The sequence below is a fragment of the Sturnus vulgaris genome, chromosome 1, assembly GCF_052056855.1.
Source record: "Sturnus vulgaris isolate bStuVul1 chromosome 1, bStuVul1.hap1, whole genome shotgun sequence".
Classification (NCBI taxonomy): Eukaryota; Metazoa; Chordata; class Aves; order Passeriformes; family Sturnidae; genus Sturnus; species Sturnus vulgaris.
This window is the reverse complement of record NC_142243.1, coordinates 9,784,370-9,807,440: the sequence shown is the minus strand read 5'-3', so window position 1 is coordinate 9,807,440 and position 23,071 is coordinate 9,784,370. Positions and strand designations below refer to the sequence as shown.

Genomic DNA, 23,071 nt, shown 5'->3' with positions numbered 1-23,071 from the left:
CGTTTGTAGATGACATTTACTTTAAAAAGACACACAGAAAAGACAGAGCCGTAGGAGATCCCCAAAGAGGGGATGGAAAAAGACAAGGACACACTGAAGAACATACAAAGAGAAAGGTTTGAGAGATAGGAGTGTTTATTTACTTTAGGTCAGCAACTAGAGACTGTGGAGAAACACAGGAAAAAGGGCTAAGGATGATAAGGTAAGCACACATGGAAAAACACACCAGAATTTGTCAGTTTTATGTTGGAATAAATAAATCAGGCTTTTTAGGGAAGTGAGAAGCAGAGGTGAGCATATGGAACATTTTGAGGAATGTGCCAATTGGTTGATAAATTCTTCCTATTTTTTTTTTTCCAAAAACTCATTTTTTTCCACAACTCTTCCAAAACCCACCTGTGAAATGGGACCATAGCAAATACTGCATCCTGAACCATCAAGCAGAGCATGCAGGTGCTGTTCCTGGAGGTGAATGACAGCAGGAGCCAGAGCCACTCTGGCTTAGCAGAACTTTCTAATTCTTTCTGCTTCTCATTGCACTGCCCCAGGTATTCTCTTGCAGTGAATCAAGGTACTCTCTTTCCTCCATGGCCACATTTTGTACAGTGCCCTGCTCCTCCATTAAGCAAAATATGGCAAAACAAAATCTGGTTCATTCACTTTATGCCACAGTTCACACCTGGTACACATGAGCAATGGTGTTTCTGTGAAACTCTCCTCTCTTCCTTTCTTTTCCATCTTTCCTGCCCCACGTCTTCCATTTCTGTCTTTAGGGAAAGCATCCTAGGAATGGAAAGTTACAAGATGTGCTATTGCTGGACTGTTCATTGGATGCAGTTAAAAAATCATGCAAAGGATGAGCTGGATGGTATTACAGATACATCAGGAATAAAACTGCTCAGGCCAAATGTTGCCTGTATACTGTGGTTCTTCAACATGGATATCACAAGCAATGAGGAAAGATTTTCCAGTGGGAAAAATTAAACTGCTCAGCTTGAAGCAGGCAGCACAGATTAAAAATCAGGATTCTCTATTTTCAGTATAATAATTAATAATTTGAGATTAAGTTTTGAGGAAATGGCAGTTGCTGATTCAAAGCAATATCCATTAGTCTCTGAGTTTTCTGGGGTGGCTGGGCTTTGATTTTTAACAGACATCACTAGTATTTCATAACACTGGCATCTTCATCATTGCAAAGTGATGAAATTATTTTATTTCAGTTTGTACCAGGTAAATGGTCTTTTGTACTATAGCAAGAATGAAGAATCCAGAGGAAAATTATTACTTCTCAGCTTGGGGAAAACTCAAGGGTTGTGTTGATTCTTGTCTTCTAAAAATACTCTGTAGCTGGCTGTAAGCCTACTTGGCAGGGCACTTGTAGGGATTTTTCAGTTTTGAAACTCTGCTTCAGGTGTTGATTGTCACCTGCTAACTTTTTGGCAAAAAAACATACATGGAACTTGGAATTAAGGAGAATGGGGCTTGATGGAATTCCAGTAATTCACTTACATATACAGCTCCATTGAAAATCTGGAAAACTGTTTAAAAGGCTTCTGCCACTTCAGGAGTTACATTTCCAGAGTATTTTAATTCCAACAAGGTTCATGTGTCTCTTAAAATAGAAATACTCGTTTTTCTTCTTTAGTTCACCAGTGACCTCTCTAGTTAGATTATTGCCTGTAGCATGGACAATGATAAGAGAGTTTTCAGGCAATGTAAGACCCAGAGCTTTAGATTTTCCCCTAAAATAGATTATTCAGGATAGGAAAACTTCCAAGGTTTTTGAAAATCTGAATGAAAACAATAATATTTTTTTAAATTAAACCTGTTTCTGACATGCTGGATACACATACCTCAGAGTATCACACAAGTGCATGAGAACTAACTGACTTACGTCACTTTGTGTCCTAAAATGAAGGCATAATTTGCCTAAAAAGCCAAAATGCGTCTATTTTTATACTCATGATGGCTCATGTTATAAAGGAAGCTAATTTCAAAATGCTTTTCTAATTATAAAGGAACAGATTATTTTGCTGCATTACAATAGCACTTTTCTCCAAATTTTTTCTGCACACTATTATATAACACTCAGTGATTTGTGTTTCTAAGGAAAATGTTTGAACACCTTTGAATCTGTGGATTTCCAATATTAAGATTTATGACAGTAATTTTTTTTAATCAGGTGATTTATCTACATTACGATATCTTTGTGCAATGATGAATGCATTACATTATTTTATGTACAATAATGTGTGAGGATAAAACACCATGATAAGGTGCATGTTGTGACTTTGCCTACAATAACATTCCTTGTTTTACCCTCTTGAGCTCAGTTTTCCCCATTAGTCTGCTCTGGAGTTCTATCACTTGGCTGCAGTCACTCTTGTGATCCTCAGGATTTTAAATGTTTTGTTTTTTTTTTCCAGGCTGAAGTAGAACATTTGGGATCTGATGCAACACCCACTGTATATAGATGATATGGAGAACACAAACTGGTTCACTGGCTGTAGCTGCTTGTTTCCTCTTTGCATTGAAATAAAATCTGTCTAACTTAGGTCACAGAATGATCTTGATCCATTCTTGTGTGCAGCCATCAGATATGAAATGCAGTCGCAGGATTGCTGTGGGCCGAGTCTTTTCTTTAGAGGAAGAGTAGTTTTAATGACCTGGTGGAAGGCATGGCTGGACCCTGATGGATTATTACATGCAAATTTAATCACCTATGTTTGAGTCTCCATGAAAAAATGCAGGAAGCCAAGAGGATAAAATAGAGTGCAAGAGATTAATCTTCTTTAAATACCTGAAGAAAATGCTGAGAGGGAATATCATGGGTTTGGAAATATATCAAAACAGAGTGAAAACAAAATGCAAAAACTTAATATAACTAACAAGGGAAATAATGAATGCAGACTGTCTAGGATTACAGGTGGGCTGGAAGTCAGGGTTAGCTTTACCCATCAAAGCAGTGTGGTCTGGAACAACTTTCCAGTACAATAAATATAGCAAAAGCCATAGGGGGCTTAATCTTGATCAGTTTTTCAAAAATCATGCCATAAAATCTGAGGTCTCCAAGTGATATTTTATACAAAGTTTTGAATCTTTAACATGTCAGTTGAGGCCACTACACAACTGTAATTCCAGACAATGTTTACTGAAGGTTTTTGAGTTGGAAGAAACGTCACTGTTTTATCTCTGGCTCAGAAAGCCTGTTATTTCCAGTGGTTAGGAGAAAACTATATTTTATCACAAACTAAATAACTTAAGAGCATAAAATATATAGCAGAATGTGCAAGGTTTTGTACAATCCTGTGGCTGCACATTTATAGTATCACAGGATTCATAATCATTCTGTGTTAATTTGTTCAGCCACTGTCACAGTTGCTCATTTCTCTCTACATTTATAATGTTTATAATTGGAAAACCTTTGCCAAACAAATACTTCTGAAATTATCTGTGTTACTAGAAGTCTCTAAGATTTTACTTTTCTTTTCATGAAACACTACTTTCTAAGAGCAACCCATAAATCCTTTCCTCTAAAACTTCTTTTTACTCTCAGTAGCCAAATGCGTATCACTGTTGATACTTTCTTAAACTATTACTTATATGCCAAAATACTTCTAACCAGAAGATATATGGAATGTACAAAAGAGGTTGAAATTGGGGTCTCCACATGAGCAAGTATACTCAATACCATGGTCCACTGAAACCACATGGAAACTTCATCAAACTAATTTAAGAACAGCACAAGTGAGATTTTGAGGGGTTTGAAAGGGCCTGTGAATTGTGTCCCATCAATGGGGAAAGGATGAAGACTCTGTATTAGTGAACACATCTATTCCAGGAAAAATAGTTTGGCAAATACTGTACCCAAAAAAAAAATCCTCATCATTTGAATGTTATTGTCCTCCTCTCCTGGTGGCAAAGAGAGAGGGGGAGGCTCTCCAGTCGTTTAGAGACTTTCACAGTGTCTGAAACCTGTCTTTTGGAGTTCAACCCCACTGTGGTTTTTTAAAGTGTCTGTAATGGGCATTCTGCATTATAATTTTGAATATAATCACCTTGACTCTCCCAGGTGCCTCCCTCTTCCTCTCACCACAGAGGTTTTATGACATAGTCTCAACCACTCTCATTCATTTTGCAGCCAAAATTCTCTCTCTTCTACATGGCAAAACTGAATCTCTCAAGTCTGCATTACATACTTCAACTTCATGGTGAGTTTTCCTAAGCTAGTTCTCCCTGAATTAGCATTGCATAATAGTCTCAGATTAAACTTTAAACATGCTGCTGCTGCTTTAATTTGAAATAAATAGGTTTTATTTACATCTTTCAGTTCTTTAATTTATTTGATCTCAGAGGAATCAGTTGTTCTTGGGCATTGATTCATACTTAAATTATCTATGAGAAACACATTAATGAGTATTATGATAATAGCTATAATACTCTGATTAAGATGGTAGTTTTAAATCACTAATATAAATTGCATTCAGCCTGAGATTCCATGTGTTAACTTTTGGGAGAATATGCACTTAGCACAGCCAGACTGGCTCCTTTACAAAAAAAACTATTAGTATAGAAAATCTAAAGTGAAAGCCCTAAGAATTTTTAAAATAATATTGATGGGGGTTTGCATCCAAGAAGTATCACAATGTTGGATATGTTCAGTATTTAAGTTCACTAATGCATGTGATTAGACACAAGTATGTGCTTATACTAGAATATTGCTGCAGAGCTGGGGAAGTGTGTTTGTCTGCATGCACAACAGTTTAAATAATTCAAGAGCAGAGGAAAATGCTGTTACTTGAATAATAGATAGGTCAGAAGACTGATGAAGAGATATAAAATAAAACCAGTTATCTGAAAATCCCTGTTCAGTGACAAGGAAGATAGTTTTGATGACTCAGAGGTTCTCTATCTTCAGAAATTAAGTGAAATGGCTGTCTCAGTAAACAGGGACCATTTAAGGATTTATAATGGAAGAGTTATTCTGGCTATTTCACCACTTTTTCAAATGAGAACAAGGCTTGACTACTGATATATTTATAAGTTTAGCTGCTGGTGTTATTTAAAGTTAATGTCTGCAACAGTTGGATGACTTAAATGATTAATAGTAAAGTCAAGGATGAGACAGCTGCAGCCATCCCAAATGTTTCTGCATAGTCCATTTACCTTATTAGCACCTTGCTTTCCACAGCTGAGGTGTCAGCACTATCTGAGACCAGATAGTAACAATATTCTTGTTATAAAGAAGGTAGAAGAGCCTTTTCTATCATAGACATTACTAGCAGGAGTCTAATTTGATCTCACACATGCTAACACAGCTGGATAAAGTTCCCACTATATATTGAGCTGTCTGACCATGGAGAAGGATCCTGTGTGTTCCTCGATGCATTGCTGGATATCAGCCCAGGGATCCACAGCTCTGGGTTATCTGCTATGCTGCTACTTGGTGTGGTTGCTATTAAAGGAAATGCCAGAAAATGTAGGTCTAAATGCTAGAAAATTGGGACTGAAGGATTTTTGGATTATCCCACCGAGGAGAAGCCCTGTTCTTGGGCCTTTATCCTTATTCTGCTGGTGGGAGACGTGCAAAATCAGGTTTATCTACAGAAAGCTTCCACTACAGATAAAAGCCCAAAGTGTTTGGATTGGGAAGGCTGGAGAATCCAGTCATATATTTTAATAAGCACCCACTTACTTACCTCACAGCAGTTAGTGCTGGGATACAAATTAGTTATTCCCTACTTTAGTGAATCATTCCAAATGCTCTCTCTTCTAAATGTATTTTGAATAACTCACTATTCTTGATATAATTCTGTAGATCTCTTTATCCAAACTTTAAATAGGTAGCTCAGTACTGATTCTTGTGGGATATCACCAGCCAATTTCTCTCTTCTTAGATTATTTATAATTTTTCATTGTCAGTAGAACACAAGCCTGCTTTTGATTGAAGTAATTGTCTTGTTGTCTAAGCCAAACTGATTTAATTTTCTCTCTAGACTATCATATGCTTCCTTAGCAAATTCCTGTCTAAAATCCAAGTATATCCATGACACTCTCTGACTTCAGTTTTCTGCCTAAAACCTATCAAGTTTGTCTGGCCCACTTTATTTTTAGTATTTCGATGGAGTTTTGTTTCCATGACAACAGTCCCAATATGGTTTGGTGACAGCCCATCATCTATCACAAGGGATTGGGGGCTCTGGGACATCTCATGACACTGACATTGCCCAGTTTCACATGGATGTCCACTCAGGCCATAGAGTGGCCCAAGGACTGCTCTCAAAGTCCTCTGGAAGACAAGCACCAAGAATAAATTAAAAACATCGTTGGCTACAGCCCAATGGATGGTAAATGGTTCCACTGGAGCAGGCACAAAGAGACTTTCTCTCCAGACATGGGGAAAGCAGGGAGAGAGTTAGGATGGGAATATCAGAGGCACATTGCTGCAGTCAGGAGCTAAGGGATCCACTGGGAACTGCACACAGCCCTTAGAAATGAGGCTGTGTTAGACCTGCTGCCGTCCCAGGTGCTCTCCCCATGTGGTGCTTGCTTCAAGATGAACTGAAACCTTACCCCAGAGCCAGGATGCATGATGAGGCTGGATGATTTCAGCTTGGTCTTTCCAGGAATTCAGGTTTGGCTTCATGACATATGATGCATTTGGGAAAAATAATGAATACTTTTGTGGTATATTTCCTATCGTGATTGCTCAAATATGGCAGGTTGTCACTCCATAGTAAAGGAAAGTGTGTTTATCAGATTAGTGCAAAGTAATTTTAAACTGCATTCTAGTATATTTTCTGAGTTTCACATCTCTCTCTTTCTGACAAAGAAAGTTCTCTTTCCTTTTAAAAAGGAACCAAAATTTGTAAAAAACACATTCAAAAAGTGTGGAGTGTATTGAAGCATGTCAAAACTTTCTGTGTTAATGGATTAAATAAAATGAACTATCTGTTCTTCAACAACTGCTTTTTTCCTTCATTGAAACAATTTCCGTTTTCCTTTTACCTGCTCTCTCAACAGCATTCTAAGTGTCAAACACACATAGTCAAGGGAAATTCAAAATAAGAATAACAACAATAAATAAATAAATAAATAAATAAATAAAGTATAAGATGCCTTTAAAAGAGCTTGAACATCTCCTGCTACTTCACCCAAGGAAGAATGAAGGGATATTTCTTACCATGCATTAGACAAATGAGCTTTTCTCTTGAGCACAGGTCCTTAATGCCTACCTCTAGTCATATGACCATAGATCATTACATATTAGTGATTTTTTTTCAAGTTTTTGAAGTCTTCAGAGGAATTTTAGGTGCAATGTTGACCTAATTTGAGTATTTCATGATCATATGTCACCATGTACACAGGAAAGCCAACTCTACCAGGGTAGTAGACATGAAGGCTTCCCTGATTGGTGGAAAGACAAATTATAACAGCAAAAAATTTGAGGCCAGTACAGTCTCTTAAATATTTTGGAGCAGTGCATTGTAAACTGGAGGGGTAAACATTCCAGGAGGGCAAAAGTAGTGAGGTAACTCTTTTTTTAATGCATTTTTCTAACGTGAAGCATAAGTCCCTTGTTTCCTAGCCCACATGCCATCACCCTGTGGGGCTTTCAGGTCCTCTCTGGAAATTCAGCACATTCTCAAGTCCTCTCTGTCCATCATTTATGTGTTTTGCATTTCAGTGTGACAAAACCAAATACATCAATTTTTATGTGACACACCTGTGAGGCAGAAGACATTGTTTCAGGGTTCCATGGTTTCAGCCACCTGAAGGGAGACAGATAACTCCATTTACCCATGCTGCTGTGCCAGCCTCATCCTCAGGTGGGGGACTCGGGTTCAGTCCTTTTCTTACAAGAAAGGACTGAGCAGGTACAGGTGGGTAACTTGGTTAACTGCAGGAGAAGGTGCTGGCTGTGAACCCCAGAATAGCTCTGATGCTTCAAAATTCTGGGGAACAGCACAGCCAAACAGAAGCACTTCGTGCATTGTAAAGGGAATCCTGAATTTTTAATTTCCCTGTAATCAGGATCCTCACAAGATTAAGCTTTAATTTTAAGCTATAACACTTGAATAGTAAAACCAAAGGTGAATCCCATTAAATATCTTATCTTCCACAGAGAGCCCTTAGATGCCTGTTATGAAAATGAAAGGTTTGAGGTGTAGAATAATCTAGCAAGAGCTAACTTTTATGATACATTTACAATAATTATTTCCACCAAAGAGTAATCAGGTATGGTCTCATAATGCTCCTCTTACTCAGCTTCTATTTAGCAAATTTGTTGTGTAAAAGTTATGTCTTTTTGTCTGTACTTACTGTTATTAGCTCTGCTATGACTTGTACCTTTTTTGTGTTTGGAAGCTACTTTTTCCAGACTACTTGTGAGAAGCCATGGGTCAGACACATTTATATACAAAACCATCACATGTGGGATGGATAATGGCAATGAAATTACCATGAAAATCATTTAGTCTGAAAGAGTGAAATTACATCTATTGTGCTCCCAAGGAGACAATACATGAAGTGCTAAGGGAAGTGTTATAATCAGATACTTTGATTAAGCTTATCAAGAGAAGCATGAAAAGCTGCTATTATGAGTGCCCATTCCCACAGCCATTGGTAATTTTCATATATGTTTTCAAACAAACAAACAAACAAACCCAATACAATCCCCTCAATTCCTCCTCTAAATTAGGAGAACAAGTATACCAGTTTAGGTCAAAGATAATGATTGCTTCCAGTACTTGTAGTGAGTTAGGTATCAAAATTTTAGCTGTTGGTTTTGTCTTAGACTAAGCATGCAGAGTCTCAGTGGCTTCACTGAGCTTCTTAAATCTTTAAAGCAAATCTGGAAAGAACTAAAATAAAATTATTGTGTTAATGCTTTTCTTTTTTCTGTAATTCTGTCTCTTTCTAATCAAATTGAGAATGTGGCCATGTCGAAAACATTCATCTAACTCTGGCAATTCATTATCTTTTTTATCTTTATGTGAAAGACCTTCCCATTCCCAAGTTGCCCCAAAATGCCACTGAGTTATTTTAAAAACAAATGTTCCTCTTTCTTTAGAACTATTTTCTCCCAAAAAAATATGAAGCTGTGTTATCTCTTGGGTCCACTAAATCTCTTTCTGGATGAAAACTCGGGAATAAGTCAGGACAGACTTTCATGTTCTCATTCTTTCAACATGTCCAGAGAACAAATACTGCCTGGTGGTCCCAGGGAAAGTGGCAGCACTCATTTCTGGAGCACAGCAAGCTCTCCTCTGAGCACTGTAGAACATGGGAAACCTCTGCCTTGCACAGAAAAGTCAATTTTACATTGAAATTGAAAAGCTGGAGCAGAGCAGTCAGGATCAAACAGGGAGTTGCTTGATGAATTCTGTAGTTTTAAGACTTACTGGAGTGTTATCTTAAAAATGGATTGTGTTTCCCTTCCAAATTCTACTTTGGTGTCTGGCTACTAAGTAAACATCTACGTGATTTATCTAATAATCCAGCCTTAGAATTCCCCCTAGCTTGAAAAAGTCAAGTCCCCTAAGTAAACTGTCTTGAAGATAAAATGAGAAACGGAAAACTTTCTAATAACTTCTAGTATTTTATTTTAATCTTCGTAGAACTCAAAAAAAGTTAATCTTTCTGCTTTTGTGCTGTATAGAAAAAGACCACTAGCCAGTTTATTGCAGGTCTGACTCTAAAATTAGGATTCTATAATTATTTTCTTTTGTTGTTTTTATGTATAATACTCAGCTGAGCCCAGTAAATCTGTTTTTGAGGTAATTCAAATAAAATTAAGTCCCTCTCATTCTGCCTTTTAGAGGAACAAACCTCAAAGAACAGGAAGGTATAATTACATTGAACAGGTTGACTGCAAAGAGACTGTCAGCCCACTGCTCTCTGCTTTGCAAGGCCTTGTACTGCTGGGAGCCCACAACCAAATTTACATTCCACATACAAATTTACATGTTTCAAATGCTGGACAAGTACCAGGTGAAAATTCAACAGCCATGGACTGGTTATTCCTTTGCGAGTCCTTCCATTCTACAACTGGAAAAGTCACATTAGCAATATATTGATAAAATTCTTACATACATTATGCTAAAAACAAGGCCTGCTTGACTCAAGTGTTTGATGCAATAATTTTGCTTAATATAGAACTAATCAAGGCTCCATCTTGACGTGAACCAAGAAAATAACTGTCTTCTATCATCAGCTTCAATGGCATTAGATAATTATGCTTTCTCTCTTGCACAATGTGTATTTATAGTGTAGCAGATAACTGCACTGAGTATATTCTTGGAAGCCAAGATAAAGCCCTTACTTTTCTGCACAAATAATTTGGTTTTCAAAAGCATTCAGATGTAAAAATAATGTTAATAAGTATGTTGAAATAACCTCCAGAGGCAATACCGTGGTAATTTATCAAGTAGGAATTTAAAATGCCTACATCCATATTTTTATGATTTTAAAATGTCCATTTTGACCTCAAAGTGTTACTCTTGACTAAAATAACAACCTATGCTGGAGTTTTGCTGAGTCTTCAGAAACTGGGGAAAATTTTAATCTAAACCGAGACAGCCTTCTCAATTCAGACATCTGGTTTGTCTGTTCCCAACAAACAGATAATAACCTTTGCAAATGCAGTCCATCATCTAGGCTGGAAACCAAAGGGTCCCTAGGCTCTGCAGTTGTTGATTTCAGCTGCCAGGAGATCAAAAGAACCAAAAGGTTTCCTGCTTTGAGGTTTGTTTTTTTCCCCCCCTTTTGAGGCTTCTTTAAAGAACAAACTGTTACAATGTCTCCTTCCTGGCAGGAGAAAAAAAAATTATTGAATGAATTTTTTTTTCCTACTGTATTACAGTGCTGGAACATTCAGGATATATATTACTATGGTTATATATGCTAATAAGCCTTCATTCACATCAACAATACAGTATTCAGGATTATTAAGTATTTTAAAATATCATGTCTATGGCAATGATTCTGTTTTTCTTTGTGACAATGGAAGTATTCTTTGCTTAAAAGCTTTAATTTCTTATGCAGGAGGGAATTTCTCCAGGGAAAAATGTACACGTTAGTTAGAGGGAAGGAAAAATTTGTACTCATAAATTTTAATGTGTAATTTATTTGCTTGTTTCTGTGGATTAGTCTGAAGAAAAATGTGCAGGGCAAAAGCCAGCATGGCTTGATTAATGGTCCAAAAGGCCTTTCAGGGATTAGGGATTTGGATGAATTGTTTAATAACATCTAGGGTTTTAAGAAGGCCCTTCTAAATGTTTTAATTTATACCAATACCTATGAAAATTGCATAATAATAATTCTTACCATATGGTGAATGTAACAGTATTCCAAAGGCCTCTTTCCAGTCTGACTTGCTCTGCTCTAACTCTCTTCTGAATGCGTGGCAAAATATTCTTGTCGTGTAGGGCAGGAGATGAAATACAAATTGGTCACTGGAGATAAGAGAAATAAAAACATGTGCTACCAACTCCTAGTTCATATCAACAATATTGTACTAAAAAAAAAAAATTATGAAATATTTGAAACTAACATGGTTATGGTAAAGGCACCCCTCCTGCCTACTGCTGATTATAACTGGCTGCATCCCCTAGAGCTCACAGGCTGCAAAGAGAGTGAGATCTACCTCTAAAGTCTAATCAAAATATCAAAATTACATTTTAGTTGAAGAATTGGCAGCATTGGTTGCTTTGGCTAAGTGGAGGTTAAAATTTATTTTCCAGGTTTAAGCGTGACTCAGAAGAGCAAGAATATGGAGTGAGGCTCTTTTGGAAAAACCCCACATGGACATGTCATCTCTGACTAGCACACTCTGGTGATTTGAGAACCTCCTTATTACAAACATTGTGGTTTTTTCAAGTTATATTTAAAAAAAATGTATTGTCAAAGACATTGAAGGAAAATGATTTAAAGAAATATTTACTGACTGACTGTGTCTCATTCCATTCCCATATTAGCATCTAAATCTAACTGTAGGGAGCTTTTGGTTTTAGATTAGGAAAAAAAGAATTTACAAACAAATAAAAAGAAAAGGAAAAGAAACCTGAACTAAGCAAAGAATCTAGGCAAGAACTTTTCCTGTTTTCACATAAACTCCAACCCCAGTTTACTTAAATAAATCTCCAGCAAGGTTAATGAGGAACTTCAGATCCAGTGGCTGGGAAAACAACTCAGAATAAATGTACGAATACAGCATGAGTTTCCAAACTAGAATGCTGCACAGACATCTGAGTTGTTTCTGGCACAGAAGCTCATGAATTATATTTCCTCATGAAGAAATACATGAAGTCATTTGGAATTCTCCCAACAGAGCTACCAGGTACCATGTATGTATGGGAAAAAACTTACATGAATATCTGGCTTTGCTACAATCCAAATCCTCAGAACCAAATATAACAAACTATATGTGATAAGAAAGCAGATGAACCACAAGGCAAAAACCAATGCTGGAAAAGAATAATTTGAACACAGAGGACTAAGGGTAGTGCTATTTTACTGCACATTTTCAAACTGAACTAAAGATTTCACATGCAGAAATCTATACTCGTCACAGGCCATCAACACATCCTGAAGCCTTTTTCTTTATGACAGTATCATAAATTCAGGATAAAATATAATTTCCACAGAGGCAGTCCTTCAGAATGGGTAGATATAGAGCTGTACTAATCAAAGGAAATCAGCCAAAATACACTTCTCAAAAAAAAGCTTAAAAACTCCAACAAACTCCCAACTCCTCACTGTGAAGCAAAATCAATAAAAATCACATCAATAAAAGCAGTACAGAAAAATCCAAGAGGATTTACATGGATAGTAAGAAAATTGATATAAATCTTAAAAGATGTGATAGTAAATCACAAGGCTCACATACATCTACAGTATTAAGTTATAAGAGCTAAATAATGTATGGAGCTCAACCTAGGAAAAGTTCAACAACATAAATGGTAAGACAAATATGCTACTTACAAAAGCATCTTAAAAAGAATGAAAAAAAAGGTCAGCAAGAGCAAGGCTGGTCTTCACCAGTCTTCAAGCACATTTTCAGCCATAAAAATCGATGTCAGAGATATATCAAACAGCAACAAATACTATAAGAAAATACTTGATAGCCTCCTTCTTGGAACACTATATAAGCAGGAAGAATATAAGATGGTTTTGTATCAGGGCAAATCTTACAGAGATGAAGTGTATTCTATGTCGACATCAGAAGCACTGATTCAGAGAGGTGCTCTCAGTGTGGCATTTGGCACTGAAAATACAAGTTTTTAAGATGAAGTCAGACAAAATGAGAACAGAGTGATCCAACACCAGAACACCGCTCATGTTTTACTAATGTCAATCAGCTAACAGGAAAGTGAATAGCACTGTAAGAAAAGGTGGCTTAATAAGCAGTCATAAAAACAGTGCAGAGCACCAAATATTTTCTAATATTGGCACTGTATTTAAGGGCAATGAGTATTAAGACAATTTGCTTTCATGTAGATCTGAGAAATGATCAGATGGAAAAGCTGTTATGAACTGGAGTTGCATAATTCATTGAATCAAAAGAAATGTGGTTGCTGCAAATTTAGTAAATCAAGACCAAACTAATCCTTGTTTCAAATATAATTTCCAAATTCATGTCTGGATGTCTCCATAAGTTTAAAAGCAAGTGCTATGGAAAATAGTAAATATTAAGCAGAGATTAATTTATATTCAATTTATAGGTTATCCTAAAATTCTGTAATTCCAGCATATCCTGGAATGAAGTTAGAGGGGAACATGACTGCCTGACAGGAAAATATGGAAAAGGGTCAGAGAAAATAACTTCACCTGCAGGAAGATTTGGGGGAACTTAGGGAACAAAAATGGGATAAAGGAAGGGGAGTAGAAATTTTTTTCTCCTTTTTTCCTATCTCTTTTGTGATTGTATGGGAGAATCCAGATTCAGACAAAAGCCAAGCCCTTGACTATTTTCACAGCCAGGCCTTTGCAGTCATAGTTGCCTTTCATGCCTTGAGGAAAGAAAGAAAGAAGCTGTTACTTCTCACAAGATCCCTCATTACAGCTCTGAAGTTACTGTTGATTTCATGAATGCCGTTTCCTTTCACTTTAATAACTGAGAAATATTGACCTTGGGTATTGTGAACCTGCATTTGTGAAGCTGATGATGCTGACAGAATGAATCACCCAGGCTTGCATTTCCATTTAATTCATATGTCTTTTGAATTGGGCCGTTTTCACACATCATATCCTGAATTTAGACCTTGGAAAATTGAATTGCTAGTTGAATTATAGTCATAAGTGCCACTTTGGAATGCCTATAGAAAGTTCTTAGTTTTTTTCTATTGGAGATATGCAGTACTAATTTTTGAAAGTCATTAGGGTTAGCTCATCTTTATAGAGAACTATTTTTGAACATGGCAAAAAACACCTTCCCTCCCCTCTCCCCACGCAGAGCCCAGAAGAGTTGCTTTTGCTGGTGAAGGGATAGAGGCTGAGCCTGCAGAGACACTCGGCTGGAGGATGGGATCCATCAGGACACTCAGAGCAGCTCAGAATGGCACAGGTGCAGCCACAGTCCCCTACAGCCCCCAGACCACAGAGGGGACCACAGAGAATATGTTTGATTTGCCTTTGAGCCCTGAGAAGCTGGAGCCACTGCTGCCTTGACAGGACACTGCTGGGTACAAGTCAGGAGCAGGGGTGCTGGTAAGCCCTTCTTCCACCAGGAGCCAATGCTCCCACCTTCTCTTCCTGGCAGGCAACTCTTTGGGGCTGTTCTTTAGTTTGCCCCTGACCTCTGGCCTTGACTTTATCATTCTTTCTTCCCTCACTTTTCAGCAGGAATCAACAGGTGAGTCCTTTTTTCCTCAGACTTGGAGCAGGAAAATTAAAATGAAATAGCGTCTGCCCTGCTGAGAGGCCCTGAGATGGAACTGTGAGCTGAAATTTTCTGTGAATGCACTGCAGACAAGACCTGACCATGTACACGACCTCAGATGATCCAGCCTGGACTAAGCTTTATCAGGCCAGAGCAGCAACAGAAGCACTTTGGAAAATCACCTCCATCCACACCAGGAATCTGCTGTGAGGTGAGTTACAAGTTCTCCCTGTGCCCAGGGGAGCTGTGGATGCCCCATCTCTGGAGGAGTTCAAGGCCAGCTTGGATGGAGCCCTGAGCAGCCAGGTGCAGTGGTGCCACTCCTGTCTGGGGAAGTTTTGGACTTGGGTGATCTCGAAGGACCCTTCCAATCCAAGTGTTTCTATGATTTCTGTGATTCCATGAAGCCAATCTGTCCATGTACACATTTCTCCCAGAGCACAGTAGAAGAGCACCATCCTGCTTTTAACTGTGTTGGAGTAAGTCTGAGGTGGCACCACAGCCTCTCCTGGAGCCACTCCAGTGTCACACCCTGAGCCCAGAGCTGGGGTGGAATCACTTGAGTGTGCTGCCTAGAAAACCAGAGATCTTGTTCCCACTGTCTTTGGGGCACTGTGTCTCTATATGACTGCTGCAATCCCTAAGTGAAGTGCATCAGTGCTTGCTTTGCTAAAAAAAAACAAAAAACCCAGTAGTCTACTGTTTCACTTCTTAGTACTGGAAGAATTATGGAATAACTATAAATATATATACCCTGCTCCAAGGCTAAGTCCCTTCTGAACGTGATTGGCTTTGAAATATGTGGAAGTTTTCAGTGCTTTTAAACCATAAATATGTCAGGATGCATCCTTTTTCTGACTTTCTGCTATATGAGTTGAACGTGAAAGGATTACTTTTTCAATCTGCCTTTTTCCAATCTGGAAAGACATTTCTGGATATGCATTTATTTATCTGAGTGAATGAAAATTCATTCTCTCATTCTTGATATATGGTTTATTTTATGATTAAGGTTACCATAAAGAGCACTTTTGAAAAATTTTTCTTTCTTCCTGATAGCTTTTCTGATTTTTTTCTCTGTGAAAAAATTACTTTTAGTTTGGTGAATTCTGTAATTTCTATTGTCTCTTCCATTAAGATTTTTTTTTTAAAGTGAAGTGAGGGAGAAGGAATTAAAAGGAAGAAATGTCAGTTTAGGCAGAAAAAATTTTTTTCAAAATGTTGTTGAAGTACCATGACTATCTATCATATTTTTATTGTAATCTGTTCATAATTTCCTGATCAGCTTGTCTGAAGATTGAGACCTTGGCAGGTATGCCCTGGCTCAGGTATGGCTCTTAGAGATAAGCAATTCAATCTTTTTCCCTCAGCTGCAACCTGTTCCTTCTGCTTGTTCATGTATAAATTCAGATATTATAGATTAGAAGATGGAGGAAGGAGAGAACTTGATTCAGATAAGTTACTACTAGGCTGATCTAAATTATTGTTCCAGGAAATAAAAGACATGTATTTTTTTAATATGTTAGAGTAGGTATTCTGGATGTTCATGAGGGAATTTAAATAAGCTCTTTAAAAAAGAACAAAAACAAAACCAAAAAAGGATCAATCAATCAATCAGTACTATGATGTCTCATCTAAAATTTTTCTACAAGATCCAAAACTGAAGGTTCACTGAAACCAGAAAACAAATTGTGTTGCTTTGCAATATCATCACATAGTTCTGGGCCGCTTCTACTGTACATCTTATGGAGCTTCCTTTTTTAGCAAAAAACCTGCAAAAATATTTTTGTCATACAACAAATGTTCTAGGCTTTCTGAAAGCAAAACCCTTTTTTATTGTTAAAGAAATAAATTTTAAAAGTCTAAATGATAAGAATCATTTAATGCATAAGACAAAAGAATCTTGAAGAAATTCTGATCAACTTAGCCTAGGAAATCAGATCCTAGGCAAGAATGCAAACCATGCTGGTTGGGTCTCATGAGCTGGTGCAGGACCTTGTTCAGCTCTCTGAGGGAACTCAGCCTTAATAAGCAGATGATGCAGTCCAGGGTAGTTCTCATATCCAAGCAAATAACAAATGTTCAGGAAAAATATCAGCATAACAGTTATTTGTTTCCTAAATTGCTAGATGTTTTAAGAATATTCTCATATCAATCATATTTTGATGGGAAGACTGGCCCATCTCCTGGGTATTATGATTTTGAAAATAATAGATGAGACAAAAAAAAATAACTAAAAATACAGGGGAAGTAAATATTTTCAGATGTGCCAGCTCTGGAATCAGCATGGAGCATTTGACATGATGAATTGCTTAAATGGGTACAAGAAAGGAACCAAACAAGTTAAAGTTAGTAATAGGCAGCAGCAGGCTGAAAACTTTTCCAGTTTCTGAGGAGTGGAAAGATGAAAGGCAGTAGAAACTTTGTTCCTGTTCTGTGTGTCTGAGTTCCCCTCAAAGAGAGTTAAGAGGAAAGTTAAGAGAAAGAAATATATTCCTACGTCCTATATTGTCCATGATTCTGTTGACAGTGTGGACAGCTGGCAGAAATCAAGAGCCTTAGGAACTTTTTCTTTCTGCTGTGTATCCCAGAACTCTGACTTTCTGCCTTTGCATCAATATGGCAAAATCTGTGATCTGCTTAAAAACTTCCTTCCAAAAAATGTTGGTTATGTATCTCAAAACATAGCACCCAAATGAAGTTTATCCACTCTAAGTACAAGAAAGCTCTTTGGTTTACATCAGGGTAACTCAGAGCCAAATTCAGCCAAGGTTTTGAGTATTTATTTTGCTTATTTTTTCTGCTTTTCGGAAAGGTCCATCATAGTCAGTTTAGTTACTGCAGCCTCAGAAACATAAGATATTGCTTCCTCTGTTTTCTACAGAAGGTTGGTGGTGTTCAGGGATTTAAACATGGATAGATTTACTAAATTTACTAAGTTTGATCCCCTGTATGCATCAGAACGGAAAATTAAAACATCCTCTCTCCTCCAACACCAACTGAGGTCCCAGAGTGTCAGTGCTGAGGTCTGTGTCTGGATAGAGTCCAGTCCTCTTGCCATTGCTAGGAAATCTCTTACTTTTTCTTAGCAAGGTTTGATCAAATAGAGGGCCAGATATCCTTGAGAGGAATTATTTTTCTTTTCATTTTTCATTTTCTTTTCTTTTCATTTTCTTTTCCATTGTCTGGAATGAAATTCTGCCTCATTTATTTGCATGTCTGGTCCTTGCTGTGTCCCATATTTGGGGTAATACTCCCATATTGACAAAAATTCCTTTTTTATCGAAAATACTTCGATACTGGCATAGGCATTTTCACATTTAAAAACAGAGGGATAGAGGACAGTACTCTGATAGGACTGTGAATGGAAATTGAGCATAATTAAAGTCAGAACCAAAACACAGAGAAAAAGAGAAAACACTTGATATTCTTTCTGTAAATTTGTGCAATTAAATTAAAGTCACCATTAACTCTTTTTTTCCTTATATTAAAATACTTGTTTACAAAAATTGAGAGCCAAGATTTCATATTTTATAAAAAAAAAGTTAAACCCTTTTAATCAGAACCGAAATGTAATTTTGAGATTAGTCAGAATATTACCTGGAATATATGAAGTATTTTTGTAAATTAGCAGCCAAAGTCCAATTAATTTAATAAACACCATTTACAAGGTGGGCAGGATATCTCAGAACCCCCCATCACAGTGGTGGGTCAAAGACACCTCCTGAAAATAAACAGACACCCCAGACTGTTGAGATGATCTGCTTTTTCCCTACTGTCTCTTTCTATAAATTGCTGGGAAAAGGTGACCCAAAAGGTTGCACTGAAATATTTTCCTCTCAGGTGAAGTGAATCCCATTTAAGATTAATAAATTCAGAGAAATACTGAAGCGGAAAAAAAAACCAAACCAGGCATTCTGCAATGTAGTGTATTTGTGTGCCTTCCCACAAGTAAAATTATGGTTTGGATAATAAATGTGCCTATAAAAATCAGGTAGCTATGGGAATTTTCAAAGATTGCATGTTGCTGGAAGGATAAATAGGGACTGACTGTCAGTGCTGGTGAGACGGGAAATCTTTCTCACAACAAAATACTTGTATGTTGGTATTAACACATGAAACAAACATTGTACAGGAAAATAGTTAAGAGTCAAATATAATAAAAATTGGATAGGAGTGATATGGTTAACACAATGGGTAAGTTTCAGTAGTGAATAGAAACTAGAGTCCCTCGGACCCAGAGAATTTCTGAATGTTCTTTGATAAAGTTAATTTCCACCACACAGCAATAATTGCAACCTTAAAAGGCAATTTAATTCTTGCCTCAGTCTCAAATAACCCTTAGACTACCTAGACTCTTGGCTGGCCTTATTTCACACCTTCTGGGATAAGAAAATATTTGGAAAGATTTAGAGATACATCCAAAGATTTAGGAACTCAGTAGCTGGATACTTTAATTCCGAGATGCTAAAGCCTGACCCCAGAACAGAGCTGACTGCATTCACCGTGCTGCACCAGAGGAGGAATCCCCAGCTCTTGTCACACTCCCCATGGACACCCTTTGAGCAGACCAGAACTAAGCTCTGAGGTTTCCTGTGAAACACAGCCCACCCTCAGCACGTTTCACAGGGCTGTGCACTCTATACACTCAAGTTCTGTAGTCTATAACCATTCTTTGAAGAAGCAGGTGTAGGTCACTCTTTCTTCCTTTTACTTCCCGAGTAAAACTTTTTTTGCTTCTCAAAACATGGGAACAGTCCCTATTTTTACACCTTTGTACTACAGGACACACAGCCCTAAAAGAGAGAAAGAAATCTGAGCATGTTTTCGTCTCAGCAGTTCTGCACCCATCTTTTGGGGAAATGTCCTCCTTGCAAAGCTGGGAGCTGCCTGGAGCAGTGGTGCAAGCTGCTCCAGCTGAATCTGCTCCAAGAGTAGGTAATTAGAAACTATTATATACTTCCATTTGCTCAAATTATATACCTGGGGAAAATGACAAACTTTGGTGTTCCAGCTGGCTTCACCAAAGTTACCAAGAGAGGAAATAGCCCAGTAGTTACAGTGAGATTAAGCACACTTAAATTTCACTTGTTTTGCCACAGTTTAGTAACTTTGTATTGTCTCGCCCTTTTTGTTAACAAGAAACCTTTTCCCCAAATTTGTCTGTGTTCCCTCCGAAATTAAATTTTCTCGTGAAAGACACCTACTTCTGCTCTGGAACCTTGCCCTTGATATCTTGAATACACTCATAAAAGTGTTTTGAGGCAAAGTAATTTGAGCTACAAATTGTATAGAAACAGCTCTGTAACCACAGGGGTGATGTGTGTGATCCTGCCCTGCCTGTCAGGAGTGTGCATGTATTAAAAGATAAAGGTTGATAAGCTATAGATATGTAAGATATTTAATTTCAAACTATATAAGTAAAATATATCAGCACCTAAACTTCTGTTAGGTTACCGTTCTGGAGTCCTGGCAAACTCTGCATCCCATTAAATGAATCTTTAACCAATATTTTTTTATTAGAAGTCTGGGAAAATATTGTCAGATGATAAGGAAATTCCTCAGTCATTACTTGTTGATATATATAACACTGTCCTGAATTTGTCCAGTGTGAATTAGAAGTCCTTGTGCCAAGTGATTTTATCTCTTTCCTTACCAGGAAACTTCCTTATTTTCACAGTGAAAAGTGAAGATAAATACCATTTTCCCTCCCTTTCCGTTGTGGGCTTGAAGCTTATCAAAGGATCAGAGAAAATATTAAAAGAAGACCATTGTCCCAGCATTTGCTGTGTATTATTGGCAGGTAAATGCAGAGAACAGGAATTACCTATAAACTCAGGAAAAAAACCTACTGCTTTGACACTCTACTCTCTCAAGGTGTGTTCAAGAGGATTGCCACTCTCCAAGAAGGATTACAATTTTTCCATTCACATTTTCTGTTTCGTAGGAGTTGCCCATGCTGGGGGGCTGCAGTGACACCTCTCAGCCCTGAAGGCAGGCTCTGTGTTTAGAGATGATTTCTTTTTACCCTCACTCTGACCCAGGACATGAAGATGCAACGCCAAGCACACAGCTCTAGATTCTCAGTTACACAACCCAGTCTGCACACCTGCAGCCAAAAATCACTGTACCAGCAGCAGGAATGAACCACAATTTCTGGTATCTAATATTCAATAGGTTTGCAGAGTATTAAGATAGTCTTCACTGATCATTTAATCTAAAAAAGTATACCACATGTAAAACTCAAGTTGTTTTGGAATAAAGGATCAATTTTTATAGACTGAATTGCCATATCAAATTCATAAGCAACTTTACAGTCTACCAAAGTAAATTCTCTCCAGGCACAAATGAAAGATGAAGAGCAACAGCAACAAACAAAAAAAAAAGCTTTCCCCCTAAAAAAGCCTGAGAAAATAAGGGTCCTTGATGTTACTTAAATATAATTAATAACTACCTGCTAAAATAAGCTTCCAATATAATCTTGTCAATGATGCCAATGATTTGTACAAATGGTGTTTGGCTAATGGACAATTTCTGTTCTATTTTCTGGAATGAGCCTGGCAGGGACTGATCCTCACAAGTGAACTGACATTCACTTGGCTCTGCCACTCTCTTCCCAACAAACTATTCCACAGAATCCTGAATGTCAGTGTGCTAGTGACAATAAAGACTTTGCACAAGGAAGACTGGTTATATTTCTGGTTACCATATATGCTTTGAACAGATGCTGGTGGTGATTCTTGTTTTAGCTTTAGGTGGGGGCTTTGGAGAGTTCTGGTCTCAAATATCTGCACATATTAATATCTGCTCTAGGACTGAGCTGTGCAATGAACACTACTGGTCTGTGGTTATGAGATTGCTTATGAGATCAGAATGTGAAAGGAGAAATTTTGTTACACTCTCAACCCCTCTAAGAAATTCCCTGTCCTAGAAATGAGTGCACTTTTACTCCATAAAACACTATTTCCAGGCTTGCCCTTCTTGTCTGCACGATCTCTGGTAAGGCACAGCTTGGCTTTGCTCATGTAGTGCTGCAAAAATAGAAAATCCCCCATACCCAGGAAGGAGCAGGGTAAATGTGGCTGAAGATCAAAAGCTGAGGTGTTCCTTTTCAATCATGGATCACTAAAATGAGCTCTTGAGCACCACAAGAAGGATGCTGAGCTTCACCTGTTTCTCCAAACCCTGGAGCTGGTGATGAGTTCCCTTCCACACAGTGCCCTTAGGTGTGGCTGCCACCGAGCTCTTCAGGCTCTGCCTAAGCCAGACATCACTGCAGTTTAAGCCAATTCCTAATCAGAGTACAACTGATGCATTTGAATGGGAATCACTACATTTGGCCAGAACTAGCATGGAAATAATTTCATTTACATTTTCCAGGCTATGCAAAAGTTAGTAGACAAGAACATTATTTGTGTAGAGATTCTTGAATTAAATGAATGTGTGAGTCAGCATGTCCTTTAACATGGCATTCAAAAAGTTATTTCTTAGACTGTCTTCCAGCTGTTGTATAATATTCTGATTTAATTTATAATATGTGCAGTCACACAAATTCTGTTGACGTCAGTTGTAGTTCATTCCTTATAATTAGTGCATAATGCTCATCTCATGTTTAACACAGGGAAGTGGAGGAATCATTAATTTTTCTAAAATAATTAGGTTGTCATCAAACTATAATGAAGACGAAAAAATTAAACAAACTCTCTTATGAGTCTGAATGAAATTTAAACTGAAAAAAATTGACAGCAGTCTATGTCTGGGGTTTTTTCCAGAAGTAAATAACCTTATTAAAAAAAGAAAAAGGCACTTCAGCTGGTGCCTTGACAAGTGTGTACATCTGTCACATTAAGAGCAATCCCTAAATACTTAAATAAATGAATAATTAAAGATATCAAAACTCTTATGTCACACACATAATTATGTCCCTTTAGTAATATATCACTGCATCAAACAGTAGTCTTGGAATGGATTCCTCTGGTGCAGAAGTGAGAGTGCTGACATTTAGCTTAAAGCTACCTTTGACCCCCATCAGCCCCTCTCCTGGGCCCCAGATCAATGAAATTCACATTGGAATCAACAGAAAAACGCTCTGTGATGCTAAAAAGCCCTAAAATAATGCAAATCTCTTCAAATATGAAATATAGGAGATAGTCTATTATTCTTATTCATGTCTGTCCATAGAACAAGTTTGAT

The 23,071-nt window shown here is 37.5% G+C and overlaps 2 long non-coding RNA genes across 4 annotated transcripts; one reads left to right on the top strand and one right to left on the bottom strand.

The window, feature by feature from the left end:
- Positions 1 to 154: 154 nt before the first annotated feature.
- Positions 155 to 13,182, bottom strand: LOC148225068 (uncharacterized). Of its 3 annotated transcripts, none has more exons than XR_015801285.1 (4): positions 12,985 to 13,182; positions 11,329 to 11,456; positions 7,727 to 7,772; positions 155 to 783 (listed from the first exon to the last, which is right to left on the bottom strand). It is a non-coding gene; the product is annotated as an uncharacterized LOC148225068 (long non-coding RNA). The 3 variants fall into 3 exon arrangements; XR_015801286.1 differs by lacking the exon at positions 155 to 783 and adding an exon at positions 6,488 to 6,640; XR_015801287.1 differs by lacking the exon at positions 7,727 to 7,772.
- A 1,290-nt stretch (positions 13,183 to 14,472) lies between these two features.
- LOC148225067 (uncharacterized) lies at positions 14,473 to 21,158 on the top strand. Its single transcript, XR_015798820.1, has 3 exons — positions 14,473 to 14,709; positions 14,842 to 15,092; positions 20,538 to 21,158. It is a non-coding gene; the product is annotated as an uncharacterized LOC148225067 (long non-coding RNA).
- The last annotated feature ends 1,913 nt before the right edge of the window (positions 21,159 to 23,071 follow it).